The 20,047-nt window shown below is 42.5% G+C and overlaps 1 protein-coding gene across 3 annotated transcripts in view; it reads right to left on the bottom strand.

Moving 5' to 3' along the window:
- The window catches only part of zmiz1a (zinc finger, MIZ-type containing 1a), a 140,177-nt gene that overhangs the window by 102,234 nt on the left and 17,896 nt on the right, over positions 1-20,047 (bottom strand). For all 3 annotated transcript variants that reach the window (XM_074675577.1, XM_074675574.1, XM_074675576.1), the window contains exon 2: positions 3,859-3,975. The gene's annotated coding sequence lies outside the window, so the exon portion shown is untranslated. The remainder of the gene's footprint in view (positions 1-3,858; positions 3,976-20,047) is intronic.

The raw sequence follows: 20,047 nt of genomic DNA, 5'->3' as shown, positions 1-20,047 counted from the left end.
ACAACACCCCAACACACTGTAAGATCGCATGCTTGGACACCAATTATTAGCCGTTGCGAGATCGATATGAATGTACAAAAGTGGGATGACAGCAGATCTGTGTTATAGAGCTGGGTGCAGACTCACAATATGAAAAGGGCTGAAGGTTTTTAAAGAGGCGTTACGAAGCCGATAGATGTATAACACCGAATCTGTAGTGGTCGCTCCGGCTAATTTCTTGCTAATTGAGAAACAGGCAAAGATGTGGAGCTGAGGATGATGGCCTTATCACACTTAAATGCCAGTCAAATAAATTGACTGTATATACAGTGGACAGCGTGGCTCTGCCGTTTAACATTGTAAGGTTTTGAAGCCAAAATACCCCCGTCACAGGCGCAGCCATTAGCAGCCAGAGTCTGCAAAGTATAGACTGTGAGGGACTCAGAGAGAATCTGAGTGGAGCTGGGTGACAAAAACATGTATTTTTTTCTTTCGAGAGTCTAATCTCTTCTTGGCTCTCTCTTCTGACATATTTTACTATCCCCGTTAAAAACACAGAAGAATGGCAGCTGTCAATCATTGTTAAAAGTGATGTAAAGCCTAATTTTCTAATCTCTTATAACTAATCAAAACAAAACTTTTTAGAAAAAAATAGGACTTGAATACAAGGCAGCCCAATAATACCTTTAAATCACCACAACAATTGGATGTAAGAACCCTTTCAACTAGGTGTATTAATTTTTACAGTTTGACCACAGCCCATCTGGAATGACTGGGGAGATGGATTTTTTGGCCTGTACTGCAGCCAGTCACCAGGTCCTCCCTTCGAGCCGAGCAAGATGACGTCCATTTATTTTACAGTCAATGCTGAACTCATGCAATCTGTAAGTGCAATTCAGAAGTTGTTCTCATCAGAGTTTATGTTAAATGAGCTCATTGTTGGGGACTGGCTATGATCTGTTTGTTTATAATTTTGTAGACGTTTCCCCCCAGAATTCTTTTACACCTCAGAGGTCTTAGGTAGTGCTGCACCAGTTTTACCAACAAAAGATGCTGATGCTTTCTCAAGATATTTTGAATATTGTAATGTTATTGAAGAAGCTTTTTTTTCAAACAAAAAGGAAAAGTGTATTCAGATGGAATTGAAAAAATAAATAGGGATGGGCGAGTACTGATACCAGTATCAGTATCAGGCCGATACCAGCCTTTTTCAAGGTTTGGTACTCGTGAAGGCTGCTGATACCAACAGCCAACACTCAAAGCAAGAAAATCTTACACCCAGTGAGTGTTCCTGCCAGTAGTTGGCGCTACATTGCTTCAATTTAACACCACAGCAAATGTGCATCAGGTCCTCTTTAGGCAATATTAATGAATCAGGGAGAGTTAACAGTTAAAATGTTTTTTTTTACTATTCAGTTTATTTAAAAAAAAAATGACTAAAACTCTGACAGTTTTAAGTTTTTTTCCACTTTTGTTAATTTTATTAAAAACAAATAATTAACTTAGATTTTTTTGTATTATGGTAAACTTAATGGTAGAGACTCTGTGGTGTCTAGAAATGATCTGTCACTGTTAATTGAAATTTTATGTATTAAAAGCACTTGTGGTATCGGTACTTAGTATCGGTGAGTACTCAAGTGGGAGTACTTGGACTGGTATCGGTTATCAAACATCCCTAAGAAAAAAACGTATTAAGGTGACAAAAAGACAACATAACCTGCCGATGTCTTTGTAAATGAGAAGCTTTAATAACAAAGACTTTCCCAAACAACGTCAACTTTCCTTAAAAGTTGATATAGTTGGCCGAATGACACTTAATGACAACATTCATAGACATGTATGAAGCCTCCTTTAACTTAATGATGGATGTCATGTCATCTTTATGACAGTCTCATTTCAGTCTTATGAATACTTCTTCAAGTAAAGTGTTTCCAAATATTCAAATACTCAAATATTTGGAAACCACTCCCATCCCTTATATTAATAGAAATCATGCTGGGTATTCCTACTGTGTAGTTATTAGTGTATACAGGGTTAGAATCACCATAATGATTGTGCTCACATTTTTCCATTTACCTTGGGATGCAGATTTTTAGGATTGTATTCACCATCAAACTTTTCTACAACCAACAGAAGCTCGTAAAGAGAAACACAAGCAGCCCAATTACAGCTGCTGAGATCACCAAGCAGTAGATCGACATATTCACAGTGGCCCTAAGGTGTAGTCATGTTTTTAAGTAGGTGCCATAGAAAAGCAGTTACCCAAACACAGAACTTGAAATTTCCCCTATAGTGTTATTCTTACTCGCACACTCAGACTTATACATGCCCACTCTCCTCTCCCCTCAGTCCCAACTCCATGGCCTCACAACGGACACAGTGTTCAGTGTCAACAGTGCTCACTCTGTGTGTTGCTAACATTAAAAATGCATCCAATTAAACTGCAGGGGAAAATGCAGTCCTCTGTAAACGGCAACAGCGTGTAACATGTTTGCAGCGATGATAGGCTTTCTAAACAAATTAAACCATTGCAGCTCCACATTACTCATCTCGGCTGGCTGTCTGGCCAAACTCTCCCTCAATTGCACAGTTGTTTGATCAAAAATTTGTAGGCTGAGTATGAGTTAATGTGAGGGAAGGAGGAAAAAAAAGTAACAGATATGAGTCCATGGATACCGGGCGAGAAGAATTCAGAACGACAGCCGCAGAGAAGCGCAGTAAAACTTGTCTTCCTATACTTTCATGTGTCTGCAGTCATGGGCTGTCACATTCAGCAGCTCTGTTCTGTCGGCTGGCAGCGTCTCCTTTTCTTTCACTCTGCTCTACTTGTCACTCTGCCGATGGTCTATTTGTGAGTGTATGTGTGTTAAACCTGTCGCTTTCGGTGCTCTGACGTCTGTGTGCTTATCACTTCGGCTGATCCCAGCGAGTAGTGCATGTGTGTGTTTTTGTGTATGTGAGGTATCTGCGTGCACATGTGTGTTTGTGTGCAGGGCAGATGTTCCACGCGTGGTTCAGTTGCTCAGTGTTCACACACACACACTGCACTAAGGAAGATTAACCAGCACTTTATTTATCCATTTGCTTCCTGGATCTGCACCCACCCACACTCACAAACCCCCCCAATCCTTCTTAATCCCTGGTAGCAAAGAATACAGGAGGAAAGGCAGAAAAGAGTGTGAAATTGGAGCTAGGTGGCAGAGTTTTACACGGCTCTGGACCTACTTCAAAAATGACCAAGTTTCCAGTTCAGTGCCTATGAAGAACTGTAGAAATTGCTTGCTTTGGATGCTGCATTTCTGATATTCAATTTATAAACAAATGAGGTGGTTGAGAATCCTGCAAAAAAAAAAAAAAAATCAACAAAAGTCCAGAGAGTGGAGCAGCAGGGGTTTGAGATTAGAGTTGGAAATAGGGTCAAGTTAAAACAGGGTTACATTAAATGCTATATTGCACATGCTCTAAGTCTATTTCCCTATTTCCCAAACATGCATCTGTACAGTGAGAAATACTGAAAATATTGAGTTCTTGGAATCAAATGTGTCTTGAATCATAGCATCATGTTTTTCTGTTTTATTTTCCAAGTATTGACACTGGCCACAGGCTTTCCGTCGGGGACTGGCTGGCTTTCTTTTTCAACTGAGCCAAATGAGATCCTGCACAGCTCCTCATAAACAGCAGCTGCAGTCTGCTCAGTTCCCAGTTCCTCCCAGGCCGCCAGCCCAGGAGGGTCCAATCAAAACCAGCCACACTACTCCCTCACTTCACATTTGCGTGCCAGGTCTGCTCCATGAAGGAAGTTTGGGGGAAAAAAAGAGAGCCACCAAATAGCGTGCACAGCGACAAAGCTGTGGAATAAGTGAAGAAAAATCTGTTTACCTGTGTGAACTTTGACCTTGCTGGTAGTGCCGCTGTGGTTGCCGCCCCCTCCCCCACCCGGCCCTTCATGTATTCCTCACGCACAGTCCCTCGCTGACCCCCTCCTTAAGCGGTGATCTGAAGGGAAGGAAGACAGAAGAAAAGGCTGTTAAATTTCTTTTAATGGAGTGCCAGGGAGAACCTGGTTCAGACAGAGGACAAATGTATCACAGAGAAATACACCCCGGTGCTGAAAAATGTATGCAGGAAGCCATGAGGGAGTTTGCTATACTGCCCCATTTACTCTCCCTCCTAACCCTGCCGGAAAGCCAATGAACCAATGAACAACTGCACCACCTATCAAACTGCCGTGCCTGTGTACTGCAGCAGTCCTGTCCTGTATATCCCCCCCTCCGCCTTCCCACGCGACCCCACCCCCCACCGCACTGGAACAATGTCCTTCCTAAAGGTTATCAGCAGCCTGGCTCTTGGTCAGCCCTCATCCTGAGTCCATTACACACACAGCGGCGAGATTCACTGCCTTAATACACCTCTTTTAGTCTCTCCTCACTGCTTCGCTGCACCCTTTACAGGCCCATACAAATCCAGCAGAGGCCAAGAACACACACAGGGTTTCAGGATTAGCTTAGCAGTCATTCAGTCTCTGATATCTGCAATGCACTTACGTTTTATTAGCGGACGTCCCGTTAAGAGAGCTTTGATGAAAATCCATGTAGGTAACCTTGATTTCTTTAAGTATCCCTTGTACAGTTTAAGTCATGGATTGGCACAAGAGCCAATATCAAGTGAAAAATTCAATTCTCATTTGGTTCTACAGGCAGGCTGAACTAAGTTAGCAAACATTAGCATCTGTCAATATCAGCATGTGAGCGAGCGGATGTATTAAGCTTAGATCACTGATGTTTAAAGCAGCAGTCAAGAAACCAACATTAAGTCTTGTAAGAAATCCTTACATCCCCTCCCAAGACTATGGGGCTTGGGAGCAATCTTTGAAGGACTTTTTAGAGGTTTGGGACAACATTACCCACCTATTTTGTTCCCTGAAACTTTGGTCAACCATTTCAAAATCATTTTTAAACTCTTAACAATTTGAGAGTAGATTTAGAAGTTAAGTTTCACATCTCTTCCTTGGAAGCAGGCAGAGAAACAGAGCTGTAAATATACATTTAACCAAGTAGGAACAGTCAACTTTTGGCTAAGTTGTTAGCTAAAGCTATTGAATTAAAAAGGGGAAAGTTAGCTAGCTAGTAACATTTTAAAAACTTTTTCAATCTTCTTATGTTCTCATCATCTTGAGTAAAACACATTTTTGACCCAAGTCAGCCAAGCTGTCCTGCCCACTGTGTTGTAAACAAAAAGTAAAGTGGCTAGCTTAATCAACCTAACACTAGCCTAGAGATATGTAGGCTAAAATCCTCACTACAACTTTTCTTAAAGGGACAGGCACCCAAACTCCAACACAAAGACCCAATGCCAGAAAACTAAAAACTGCAATATGTTAGGTTGAACATATTGCAAAGAGTGACTGAAGAAACTCTTAATCAGAACAGAAAGAGAGCAACACAGCGCTCTACTTCCCTTCTTTTAAATTAAGTTCTTCTGGCACCAAGAAGACACCGTTTTTATTGTCTCCTCTTTTGTTTCATCACTTACAATCTTCTCCTACTCGTGAAAACAAGCTTCTGCTTCGGGCTGCCCTGGTGGCCATTTTCCAAGAGGTACTGTATATCTTGGCACTTTTAATCAGAGTCGAAGAAGTTTTGGCGGATTGTACAGAGAGATCTATGCGAGACTTTTTAGAAAGCAGAACAGATTTTACCGTAACTATTTGGAGGAATTTGGAAAGACTATTTTGGAATATCTGAGCCTGTCGACACCTTGGGATCCTTCTCAGATGTGATGTTGAACTTGATGTTTTCAAATTATGGTGAAAGTAAGTTGCTAACTTTGAAAATGGGCCAATTTTGGGCTGAAATATGCCAGTGGCTAAATTTCTACTACTTTTTATTAACATTATGAGAACAATACATGGATGGTTGGAGCAGAAGGGGGTTCATGGATGGACTGGGGCCCCCCATACATCTGAACACCTGCTCATTCATTTATTTCATGAGAAGAAGGGAACATACTGAGGCACATACTGTGGGAAGAGGGGGTTGATTTTGGACTGAGGCCAAAAAGAAGAGGACAGGGCGGAGGAGAAAGCCATAAATACGCAGGGAGGCGAGCAGGTGTCGCAGACAAATGTGATTTACAGGGTCTACGTCCCGTACTGTGCTGACAGGTAAGCCTATTAGGTTGATATTACCCAGCTATAACACGCACGGATGGACCCTCTTTAAAATGTGTGTGTGCAGCCGGTGTGTAAAGGTTATGGGTTTTAAGAGAAAGATTAGAATATCACATTGTTAAGTTGGCCACACATTCAGTTCTGAAAATCCAATTATTGTATTAAAGCAGATTTTCAATTGGTTTCATTCAGTAGGTGAAATATTTCTACAGTGACCAGACAAAGGTGAAAAACACCAATAAGGCTTCACAAAAGCAAAGTTTTGACTGGTTTCCTACTTCAAGAGGAATACAGTGCAAATATTTTGTCTGACTCTGAAATGACATGAGGACTTAAAGCCAAAGAAGGAGCTAAACACCGAGGGTGCAGTGCATCCCTGCATATTGGAGACTGCTGGGGAGCAATCACTGAAGAATGCGAACGTTTATGAGAAACTAAATGCGCTAGAACATCGAGCAGAGCGGAGATCTGCAATCGAGTTTCACTTGTAATACTGCATGAGAGACACGAGACTAGAAGAAAATTGCTACCACTTGAGCAGCACACTACAGATGGTGTTTGAGAGCAACACAGCACAAAGCAATGTGTTCCTTAATAATGTGGTGAATATTGCAGTGAAAAGCTGAGTGCTTGCTTCTGCAGACTCCAGCGCTTTTTTTTCCTTCCCTCCCTGTCAGAAGTGTGAACTCTTTCATCCCGGATATGAGAGGCTGCGGTAAAATCCTCAAAGAAACTAATCGTGTTAAATGAGGTTTGTGTCTGTATCTATGACTTCTCAGCGTGTTTGTGCATGTGTGTGTGTGTGAGAGCTGTGGGTGGTTATAGGTGCTGCAGAGAGATTCAAAAACTCCTGTCACTAAATCTAAACTCTTCCAGCCACTCTTCTTGTGTTACTCCATTAACGCTTCACTCCTGGTAACCGTATCCGATGATGTGGCCACTCATTGATGGAGGTTAACCAATTTTCTGCATCAAGTCTTTAAAGTGATCCAAACACTGGATATGACAAAGCCTGAGTTTGTCTCTTGAAAGCCCTTAACACCACAACGTTTACTTTAGCTTCCTGTGGGGAATCCTATAGTCTTAACACACATACACACCCTACACACTCCTTATCATCCAGGGCTGAGGAGGCAGGAGAGCTATAAAAGCCGACCTCATCTCCTTAAAACAGGCAGGGTTGTCCCTGGGCGTCTTAACACAACTCATCAACTGTTAAACCAGAGAGAGAAGCAGAACAGTAAAAATCAATGCCCCCCAACATGGCAAACAGCAGTCGATGATGTTAGGGGGGAAGATTTTGCAGGAGGGGTAAAGAAGGAAGGAAGGAAGGATGGTTGCTAGTGGAAAGGCCGTGTTAGCTAAAAGGCTAATATATGTAATTGATTACCTCTATGCAAATACAGGGAGTCTAAAAACGAGAGAATGCAATTTAAAGCAGCAGTGTGTCTGAAATCGATCGGCGCTCTGAGTGAGAGAAGCCATTTCCCTCCAGCCAAGATAAAACACTTTACTAGGAGCTGTCAGATACTTATCAGGAGGAAATTAGCAGAGGAATACCATTTTCCCAAAACAAACAGGTCAAGTGTTTCTCCTCCTTGAGTGGTCTCTCCTTCACTCTCTCCCGCTCTGATATCATCATTTGTTATTTCCTGCAGCTTAAATGCCAACAGAGAGACGGCCGGGGCTGCGTTTCATTCAAACAGATCATTTGTAATAAAGAAAACCCATGCAGGCAGGAGCAGGTTGTTGTTTGAAACGGAGAAGATGAGGTTTGCCTCAGTTCCCGGGAGCAGCATCGGATCCTGCCAGCGCCTGCACGCAAACACTGACGCAAGTCTGTCCTAAATCTCCCAGCCAGATCTCACCAAAACAATATTTGCGTTTTTGGCCCTACAGTCTGTTTTCCTGGCTGAAAGAGAGAAAAAAATGGAAGAGAGAAGGAAAACACACACACACACAGACTGGAGCACAAAGAGATGTGTCGAAAGCAGCAGCCCACACAAGACAGCAGAGAGGAGAGGGCAGCTCCGGCGTCAACATCAACACGGGTTGTGCAGTCATCGCTCAGCAGGTAATTATGATAACAACGTGTTCCCCGGGCAGCTTCTCTCTGATTTAGTTTCCGAGCACTTACCCTTCCTAAAATCTCCTTCTGATAACATCTGATATGATTACAAAGTCAAGATCCTTTTCAAGGAGCGCCCACTTACGTGCCTCTAATTTGGTGTATAGTAACTCTCCCTCTTGTGACTACTTAATAATGCTTCCTCTTGGTTAAAAAATGTTTCCTCATTCTGATTTTCATAACATTTCTTAAAATGCAGTGACATACATGAACCTCACCTACAAACACCATCTGTTATTGAGCACTCCACTGCCTGCTATTACCCTCCATTGTAAACACAGCCCTGCCGCATGGGGGAATACATCATTTCATTGTGTGTGTGTTATCATCCAGTTTGAACAGCAGGAGTCCGGCCCTGAATGGAGTCAGCCGAGCTGACCCTGTGATTACCTCTACGATGCGGCATTTTCCTCGGCTGTCATCACAGCCCGACCCTTTAAACAGCCCAGCACTGCTCCACAACAGGGCCGGGCTGTTGACATACTGAAGACATTTAAGATAATCCCGGAGATGTCTCTGTGTTTTCCAAGATTACATCTTCAAAGGGGACGACGCGGCCGACAGCCTCTACTTGAAAGGGAGAGAGATGCGGAGGGCTCTTGTTCTGAAGGAGGGGGTGGAATAGTTCAAGAATGCAATCATGGTTTTGGAGTGGAAGGAGGCCTGTCCTGGCTAGCTGAGCTGGCAGGAGGGAGGGAGGACAGAGAGAGGGGGGAGAGGTATCACACACCTGAGTGAGAAAACACACCTGTTGGATGGTACAAAACAGAGAGAGGTAAAGAAAGAACTCTCACCTGTGTGACCTCAGAGATGCTGTAAATCACACAGTTGATCTGCAGCCCTGCCCTGGCTTTTATAGTGTTTGTGTGAAGTCGTGTCGAGGTTAAACGGTCAGGGAACTGGAGCTTTACCAAAAGGTAGAGTCACAGAAATGAAGGACACGATGAGGTCAGGTTTTATAATACAACCAATCACGCAATGCAGGTAACACATCTCACTACTGTTCAGGAGAGATACTGTGTGATGCAACTTATGATGGGTTTAAATAGGAGTGGGAGAAAAAATGAAAAACAATACATCTAGATTTTTTGTTTGACAATATCAAAACCGGGATTCTTTGTCAAAAAAATCAATTTCTTTTTTCAAATTTGAATTCTTCATTTTAGTCTTTGTTTAAAAACTGTTTGGAAAAAAAATACCACTTTTCTCCAGCAGGGGGTGAAATGTTTCTCTCTGACTTACGTGATGTGCATTTCATGGTAAAATATGGCTCCTGATAGAGTCTGCAGACATTATCATCATCATTTAACTTTTTCCAAAGGTCTGGTGTTAAAAAAGCAAACTTAAAATGGCAAAAATCGAAGAATCGCAATTTAAACTGAATCGGCATCCCAAAAACCGTTTCAATCGCGAGAATAGCGCATCGTCCCAGCCCTAGATTTAAAAATTATATTCATAAGGTTGGAAACTAACATAAGTGGTGATTGCAGCCAGTAAGATCATCTGAAAACCACATTTTGGGAAGAGTCATGTCCGAAATGCCCCATTAGATTGATCATGGTTTATAAAAAATATTTCCCAACTGATCATTAATTTGTTGTGCCAAAGATAATATCCCACATAGTGGATAAATAAAGTTTATTCCTTTTTAAATCTAATACAAAACAGACTTTGACAATGCAGCAATGTTTTCTCTCACTATAATTGAAAAAATAGGCTCATCCATTGAAATCTGTTTAAAGATTTGTGGTAAAAAACAAAAAAAAACAAAACAAAAAACAGTTTCAATCAAAATATGAAAGGTTAACAAGGTTTAATCCTAAACTCCACAGTAGTTTCATTGTACTAAGCAGCAAACACACATGTATATCAGTTTGTCTGCTAAAGTTAATATTGACTGATTAATTATCTGTTTATCACTTCAGCTAATGAGAACACATAATTGTCAGCCTGGGACACTAAACAACGTTTTATAACCTTTAGTCAAACATCTGTTTCTTACACTCGGGTTTTTCGAACGCTTCGTCAGCTTTCTCCCAAAAAATGTCACATGATCATCATTCTCTGTTTAGTATTGTTTCAGGTAGTTTCACTTGTGGAGTCATGTGACTGTTGTTGTTTGACTGTATTCAGTATTGATGTTATGAGAAGTTTGGGTTTTTTGGGAGGTGTTGTGTCTTGCCCAAGGCCACTTCAGCACGACTGCTGAACCTGGAATCAAACTAACTCTAAAGCTCGAACCACTGAGCTGCAGTCGCCCACTGGGATCATTTAAAGTCTAAATAATGACCTTGATGAAGTCAGAAGTTTTATCTTTGTTTGGGCTTAAAGCCTTTAAGTTGATAAAACAGAGTCTGCATTGGAAGCCGGGGCTCTGACTTAGAGGGAGCAGATGTAGCTGGCTCGGTTAAGCCAGGTCCTGTTAGCATCTCCACAGCCAACCATGCCCCCTGGTGGTCGGTGGTGTGTAAGCCGGATGCCAATAGCTGCATCTGTTAAATAATCACGAGACGACTCATCTAGAGAAGGCTGTGTGCCACCAGGAGAAATAAAGCCGCTGTCGCACAGGAAGTGATGATTCTTTTGACCAATCAACTGTCTGCAGTATTGTTGTAGCTGTAGGTTGTCTCGGTTATTGGGGGATCTGTCACAAGATAAGTCAGTGGAAACGCCGTAAAATGTGTGCCATGCCAAGTCAAACCAAACTGATGCGCTTGGTGTCAACAGGGCTATAGAAGACCAGCTGCATTGTGGGTAATGTAGGATTCAGAACTTAGAGTGAACTGAAACTTTTGATATATCTGATTTCTTTTTTGTCTTGATGTGACGTCATCTTCAGTAACTACTAAAGTTACATCTCCAAGTTGCTTCTCCATCAAACTTAAAGTTAAAACCTGAACTTGTGGTTCAGAAAATGTCAGAGAGAATCATTCCTCAAAGAATGTTGGAGCCTCTAATGTTTGACATTTTTGCTTCTAAATATTTATCAACTTGAAGAATACTTTGGGGTTTGTCAAACTTGTTGGTGCAGATTCCAAACTTTTAAATAAACTGTTTGAAAGGTTTGCCTGAGTGGAAAGCTTTAGAGACAGATTTTGGGGTGTTTCCACGTCAGACCAGACACTTTGTTGGATCATCAAGTGAAAGAAATCAGATTTGATTCTTCCTGAGAGCAGATTTTCCCCCTGCATGCAACCCATCCTGACTCTTCAGGACAGAGTAACTTCCCAGAGCGCACTGCTATAACTCCAAATCATGACTTAACTCCATCACAGCCTGGAGGCGCTTCTCCCCCACCGCGCGCTTTACAAACTGCATCCTCACAAAGCAGTTTTTAGACACTTTGCATGACAACTGCAGAGTGCTTTGAGCTACTTTACATCTCCCCGGCATCCGACGAACATTAGAAGGTGCAAAAAGAAATGTGTCACACTTAAATGACTTTGGAAGAATTAAATAAGAGCAAGAACACATGACTCATATCTGTAACAAATGTCAGCGGTGACGTCCTGCGTGGCTGTGAGCACCTCTGAGTGACTCACGGAAGTGTTCGCTAATACTGCTGTGACGGACGCAGAAATCTCTCAATGGTTTCCTTTCCATCCACTGACCAGTGCTGAGATAAGCATGATGGGATTTGATGAATAGTGGAGGTGTATTTTGAGAGAGGAGAGCACAGAAGAAGACAGAGGCAATAATAAAGTCTACAAGAGTAAGCAGCAGGAGTTAAACAGCCTTCCTTTCTGCTCAGTCCTCTTCCTCAGCCGGCTCGGTGACATCACCAGTGAGTCAGCGACCAAAGCCTGGAGCTGGGATCAAAAAGCACAGAATGAGGTCTGTCTATTATCAGCTGCGCATACTGTACGCCATGAGAAGGCAACAAACAGCCAGACAAGGAGGCACAAGTCGCACAAACCACCAGAAGGCTATTTCTGAGAGGAGACAGAGGAAAACAAATATGTCATCAGCAGGCGGCTGCGACCGAGCAGATGAATCATAAATGAGTCTCACAGAGAGGGACTTCTTTTAGATTTCCCAGCGATAAACAGATGTAAATGTAGACGGACAAAGCAGCAGCGTTAAAGGAAAGCGTGGATCCTGTGAGTGAGCTCTGCGGTGGGCCCCTCCTCTGGCCATGGTTGAAAAATTAATGCAGCAAACTGACAACACTTAGGGCCTCCTTCTCCTTCTTCCCCCTCCCCGTGTAGCAAACAGGATCAATTACCAAAGCAGGGCTCCACTCAGCAGAGCTAAAGAAACAAGAGGCACTCTCCATCACAGCTGTGTGTGTGCGCGTATATGTGTGTGTGTGTGTGTGTGTGTGTGTGTGTGTGTGAGTGTGAGGTTCAGGCAGGCTTATGATGAGCAGAAAGAGGAGGAGGAGGTGGTAATAGTCTGTTTGCTTCTCTCTAATGACAGCGGCAGAGTGGATTAGTGAGCCTCCTAACCCATCAGCATCACTCCTCCCTGTAAGTGACAGAGCATGTAAATAACCAGTTATGGCCACTGGAAGGAAGGAAAGGAAGAAAAGAGAAGAAGAAGAAGGAGAAGAAGGTCTGACCGTGTGACAGCGTTTGGCCGTCATCTGTGTGCAGCAGGGAAAGATTTCGTGGACTTCCATTCCTACAACATCAGCCAAGTTATTCAAATGCAGCACATGTGAGTGGAGGGGATAACATAAAGAAAGGCATCAGCAGAAATGGCAGCAGGCAGTAATCCCCCGGCCAGGACACTTGTGTTTGCCACGCAGGCAGGCAGAGCTGTCAGTGGCAGCACCGGCAACCATTACAGGCCTTATCAGTGGCAGCCACAGGGCTCCTTTAATAACCCTGCTGATGGTTTGCACTGTGAGGACAGACAGGGAGATGGACAAACAGACAGACAGGTTTCACTCCCTCTTAAAAATCCTGAGAGCCAGGTATCAGCGTGTCACAGCGTGTGTGCGTGCAGAGAGTGCATTTACTTATTCCTTCACTGTACAGCGTTTAATGCTCTGACAGCTTCATACATGCTGTCACTTTTATCTAAATGCACTCCAGTGTTGTCCGCCCTGTCTATTAACCCTCTTACTCACACACACACACACATGAACGTCAGCTGGGTTGCTGCAATCTGGCCTCTAACTACAGCCATCATATGGAGACGCTACGCACCGAACAATAAACCTGATGTCTTTCGTGATCGTTTCTCTTCACTGATAGCTGCCGCCGCAAAAAGCCAGATTATCCTGCAGGGACTCAAACATCTTGCGTTTACGACACTGCTGTCTAAAGTCGTACCGGCCCAATAGCAGTGTATCTGACTCCAGCATCATTATCACCATTCAAAAGGTCAAACACAGTGCTTCCAGCCTCCTCTTTGTGATTTATGCCTTTGTGCTGTTACCTCTGTTCACATTAATCTCCATCTGTAAATCTAATCACACCGCCTCGCCATCGCAGCCCCCCCTGCGTGCTCAAGACAGAAGCTGCAGCAGCGGCTGTGATGGGAAACAGCTTATGTAAATACAACGCTGTTGACACAGGACGGGCAACACGCGGCGGTGCCTCACTGCGACAGAGAGACATCGGCGATGAGGGTTCAGATAAGAGCAGCCGTCACTTTATTGTTGTTACTTTTTATTTGCTGTCATGATTCATCTCTATCTGTACATCCTTTAGGGTTGATAGAAATCTGCAGGAGTTTTTTTTTTTTTTCTCAGGCTCACTGAAAGAGGCTGAGGTTGTTTTCCCAGGAAAATAAACACAAATATAAAGGCTCGGTGCAGACAGACTCCATCTTTAGTCAATAATTAACTTAGATATGGACACGCACAAATGGGGGTTTCATTCAGGGATGCAATTTACTTTTACTTTCCATTTCAGCAGATGGTTTTTGCATTGAATCAAGTCGTGATGTTGTAACAAGCTCCTTTATTTGACCATCCATTGACCCCAAAACTTGAAGAGTCTTGATATTTCTCTTATAACAATTAGAAGTGTGTTATCCTCATGCCATTTGCACCCATCATGCTGGTTCCCAATACTCAAGACTTTAAGCATTTAGTTTTTTTTTTTTTGTTTTTTTTAATTAGTTATTTCTCATATCTTTAATTTGAAGGCATAGGACAGTGGATTGCATAAAAAACAGGGTGATAATAGGGGATAGCATGTGGGAAACAGAACATAGGCTGGGTTCTAACCTAAGCCACCCACTTGAGGGCGAATAGGGATGGGTACCTTTCACATTTGACACTAGAAAAGCACTCAAAGAGCGTAGACCTCCGCCATGCAACACTTAAGTCCTACTTTAATGTTATACTCCCTTTCAGCAGACTGTCTGCTACAATTTGGTGTTAGTTGCAGGTTTGTACGATAATTTGTTTCCTAACAGTGTTGAAAATTATGATGCCCCAGTACATATTTCATATTCCAGATCTTAGTACCCAGAATATTGCCAGGATCTGAATCGTACTTTTACATCTGTCAGAAATTATGGTGACCTTGTCGTGTGTTGTTTTGCAAAGCAATCCGACCATTTGTCGTGGAGTTATATACACATATGGTGAAGACAGCCCTATCTCACAATGATGAAGAATCTTTTAAAATAATCCTGGATCCAGACAGTGATTCAGATCACCTCCACAGTTTAATCACTTCTTCCTTATCCCATTTGAACATTTCCTGAACATTTCATCAAGATCTGTTTGTTAGTTTCTGAGTTACGTTGTTCACAGACAGACAAACTCAACCAAAACCATAACCTCTTTGGCGGAGAAAAAACTGATATAGTGCCTATGCCCAGTATCCATTGGTACTAATTTTTGGTACTTTTGTGTGTTAATGTGCTCATAGATAAGAATTTCTCCAATAAGAAAATTTTCTCAGAGTTTTCAATTAAACATTTTTATTTCTCTTCCACTCCCTCACAGTCAAGTATTTGTTTGGGTATTGAAACTTGGTACCAATTGATTTTAAGGGCAAACCTTATGGGGTGCAACCTAGACCGCTAAGCCATCTGCACCCTGTATTATTAGTATTTAAATATTTTAGTATTTTATTATAAAAATATTCGAGCAATTAGTATTTCTTAGTTTTATGTTCCTGGATTTAGTAGTATGTTCTATATCTTTTCTCTACAGTTGTAACAGTGTTTACATTATTTACTTCCTACTCTCTGTCCCTTTAATTGCCCCTTGGGGATAAATTAAGTCTTTTTGAATTTGAACTATATTTCCCATTTATAAAAAAAAAATACACTAGCAAATATTTTAAGTTGTACCAACAGAATCTGTCGTAAACAATAAAGTGGATATAGTTTCTTTCCATCCACTGACTGGTGATATAGTGCAGCTCTTTTTAAAAAAAATGAGCCAAAAAGAGTCCAATACCATCAAATAAAGCCAGTGGAGGGTGTTTTCAGCCCAAATGTGAGCCAATAACCATTACCTGCAATAAAAGGCTGAAAACCAATTGAAGCATCATGGAAACGTCTCCTCTCTGCGTGCCTCCAAGCATCCTTGGAGCACTTTGAGCAGAGTTGCCGGACGTTTTGCTCTGCCACTGCCACATGCAATATAAAGACTTAATCGAGGAGGGAGGAGGGGGGTCTGCGTGGAAGTACAGCGGTGCTCTGCGCTGACGGGAACCTTGGCGATGACACAGAGAAGCCTGCAGGCCTGTCAGCTCGTCTCCGTGCAGCTCAAATCAGCTCTCAGCTCCGGAGAACTTCTGCCGCCGCTGCACTGACACGCACTCCGACACTCAAACACTGGCTGACACGAATCTCCAGCATCACTTCAAACATCCACTCAGTCCCTCAACATCGTACTCGACATGTGCCGTGTGTGTGTGAGGTTCTCGACATGAAGACTGGCTGAATCATTCAAGCTATTAGATGAAGTATTTCATGGCACACAACCTCGTCAAAATACAACTCGGATACAACATTTTGTTGCCTTTAAAACAGTTTAAACTAATGCTTTTCTAACATAATTTCTAAAAATAACCTTTCAATTTCAGTTCCTGACATATTTTCTTTTAATCAATAAGTCATGAAACCTTTGATAATATCAATGAGAATTTATAAATGATGTCTTAGAAGTCTAAAAACGTTTTCCTTTGATGAGAGGAAGTAGCAGAAACAAACCCGTGCTAATTGTTGCAATCAGTTGCAGGATTGTCTTAAAAACACACAACATACAAGCCGCCTGTTCAGGAAGGTTTTTGGGGAGTCAACACAAAGCCTCAATTCCTTTGACAGATATTATCAACTCAAGATTTCAAGATGGTGACTGATATTTTATGTGCCACCAAAATGCAAGGAGAGCGTGTTTAATAATTGATGGTGCTGCAGCAGGGAGATTTTTAACCGCTCTCCTCCTGTTATCAATCATTAATGGAGTTTCCATCAAAAACACTTCAACCCTTCAAGTATCAAATCTCTCTTGAAGGTGGAGGGCCTGCGCTCAAACATCCCACTTAATCAAAGGGCACACAATGCGCTCTCCCATCCTCTCGTTTTTTCGCTTGCGCAAATTGAGATAATAACAGCACAAATTACAAAATTGTTCACAGCCTAAGTGTAAAAGGAGGCGTTTTGGCGGAGGTCTTCTTGTGAGTGATGCGGGTTAATGGGAAAATTCTAAATGTTTCAATCACAAGGGAGGAAGGAGGGGCGACCTGCAAAGCAGCGTTTTTATTTTCCTTCCCTCTTTGCAGTAGAGTGTTTTTAAAGCTCAGTCTATACATCCGGCGCGCTCTGCTCTGTAAAGCTGCAAGGCTCGCCTGGTCAAAGTCACACAGGACGCGATGTGCATCAGCGACACTCACAAAGAGCCGTAACACTGCTGCAACCCTTTAAAACAACCACAAGGTTACACACAGTGCACGTAAAGATGTACACACACCGGAGTCACGTAGAGTTTACTGCTCTGGAGTGACTTTAAGGGATCAGCTGAGATCCTTCCATCTCATACCTTGAAGGGTTACTGTGTGTAAAATGTGCTTCCATCCCTGCAGACCTTCCACCAAGGTCCAAAATGCTTCATACACATCACACACACACACGACGGACGTCAGGAGAGCTGCAGCAAAGTGATATGAAATGATAGACTATTCCTAATAACCCATCAAGATGGTTTTGACAGTGTTCTGTGTGCCAGTGATCAGTGTCATGGCACGGCGCCAGCAGACACTCAGTCCGGTTTGATTTGTAGCCGCGGTTGAAGAGCGGGTGGGACATCAGGAGAGCTGCAGTGACACTCTTTCACTTTCTCTCCCTCTCTTTATCCTTCTGCTACCCCCCTCCTCCTCCGCTCAATTCCCCTTTTTCTCCCACCACCCCCCCTCTCCGCTCACACTGTCCTGTTTCAGCGGCCCGACCTTGCCTGTCATCGCTATAAAACACCTTTTCCGAGCTGCTGCATAGCCGGAGCACGCAGAGAGGACACTAAGAGGATTCTCCTGGAGAAACTTCTAGTTTGACGAGTTCAGGTGAAAAAAGTGAGCTGGCGGATCAGGATCAAGGGTAATGCTTCGAAACGTGAAACATGTTTACAATATAAAGTGGTGTGTGGGTTACAGACTCGACTTTATTCACTTAGAAACATTTTTTCCCCATAAGTTTTGGGTAAGACCTTTTTTGTTGAACCCTGCTCTGACCTGTCAAGGTAACGGCTACCAGCTAATGAGAGCGTATGAGGATGACACAGACACAGCATGGCACACACTCAGAATATCTGATGGATTATTTTGTCTTTTAAGATGTGAGAGCGCGATTGATGCTTATCCCAACTTCCAAATTTCCCACTCAAGATGTGCTTTAAGGCAACTGTACGATTGGGTAAATTTCATTAACATTTTGTAGACCAGAAATTCCCAATAAAAGTTGTCTTGAAGCAACAAGCTGCACAAATGCTCTACCACAGGTTGTATCTCATAGGGAAGCACAGCGCACACCCACTCAACCTCAGCAAGAAGCAGCACAGACATGTGGAAGTAAGGGCACTGTCACTGTCTGGATGTTTGAACTGTGCTCAGGCACAATTGCACCCCAGCGGTGCCGTTTCCCCGCTGGAGAGTACGGCCTGAGGTCACACTACTCCAGATGAACCAGACAAATCCGATACCTTTCTCTGATAAATCCCGTACTCTGTTGTAGACATGCACTGATCAATCGGCTGGCCGTTTGATCGATGCCGATTTTGGGGGATCCGAGATCGGTGATGGACTCATCCTTACATATGAAACTGATCTGATATACCTCAGGGAAGGTCTGACAGCCAGTCATTGTTGCTTTTTGCTCTCAGACCTAAAACTCAGGACACTTTATTGGTTGTTAAAGTTAAAACATTAAGATTTTATTGTTTCACAAGTATTGTGTAATGATTTTTATAAAAATAAGATTGGAACATTGAAGGCATATTCCATCAGTTATAAAAAATCAAAAAATAAAAATCAGTATCGGCAGGTCAGGTTTTTTAAAGATCAGCCAGAAAATTGTAATCCCACACAGCGGACATGTTTGCAGTATGGTTTGATTTACAGCAGCTGTAAAGCATGATGGTGCTGAAAGCACGTGAAAACTAGATTGGTCCCACTCAAAATCCGATGCTATCTGACCCTCCAAAAAAAGCCATATCGGACACCGATACTGATCAGGGTATCGGACTCGGACATCCCTCTGTGGTTACGCCAGCCAAAAAATCTGGACTTTAGGATTGGAGCATGCTTAAGCACAGTACCGTTTGCCAGTGTGACTGCGTACTAAATAATCTGCAAGGAGGGTTGAAGGCTGATGGTGCTAGCTCTGCTAATGTTAGCCACACCCAAAGTTCTTTTTTGTTTTGTTTTGTTTTTTTCTTTTAGACTACCAAGAATCAGAAAGAGTACGAAACTTTTTGTTTCACAATATTCCTCCTTATCTCAACTTTGCCTTTAGTCAGCTTCAGGATACACACTCTTGGACAATGCAGCATGGATTTGCTGTGATATGACAGAACCAGCGACAGAGAAATGTCTTCACTTCTATAATTCAATCCTGCTTGGGTTTTGCAACTTTAAAAAAAGTGTTTAATTAACATGATTAATTCTAGTGGCTGCTTTCAATTAATAAAAAAATAACCACATAGATGATAAATAATACAAAGGTGTGTGTGGGATATGTGCACCCGCCCGGTGAGGAGTATTAAGAAAGTGCAAATAAAGATATATCAAGGTGAATGGGTGTTACTGAGCACAAACATGAACCTATTTAAGCATGATTTATACAGTGTAAGCACACTGTGAGGCTTGGCTGTAGTTCTGTAAGTGAACTGAATTAATGCACGGAGCCAGCCAGTTAATATTTGCTTAGTGAATGTTATCTGAAATTTGCAGCGTGGCTCGTTTTTTTAATGTCCTCAAAGTGTACATTGGCCAGGAGTTTGTCTGGTCATAGGAGCCGTTCTAATATTAAATCAGCGCAGCAGTGCAGTGAATGGCTCGTCTATGTGGTGAATTTGATGAATGAGTGAACTTTTTTTTGTCATCTGCTTTGACATTCAGTTTATGCCCCCATCATGGGCTTGAGGTCCTGCCAATTAAGTGTCACAGGTCAATTATCCCTCAAAAGACACCAGCATGTCAAGTATTCATCTTATCTCAGCCTGATTTCCATCTCTTCCAAGTAAACAAGATCTTCAGATACACCTTTTGGAAGTGGACAGGCATCGTACAGGAGACTAATCAGCTTGTCACACATGCTGGCCTTTTACTTTGTGACACTGCTGACTCACTCACATGAGACGTACC

Source organism: Halichoeres trimaculatus, unplaced genomic scaffold (assembly GCF_033239565.1).
Source record: "Halichoeres trimaculatus isolate MK-OKI-2021-1 unplaced genomic scaffold, fHalTri1.1 fHalTri1_scaffold_8, whole genome shotgun sequence".
NCBI lineage: Eukaryota > Metazoa > Chordata > Actinopteri > Labriformes > Labridae > Halichoeres > Halichoeres trimaculatus.
The sequence above is the reverse complement of the archived record's forward strand: the minus strand, read 5'-3'. Positions and strand labels throughout refer to the sequence as shown.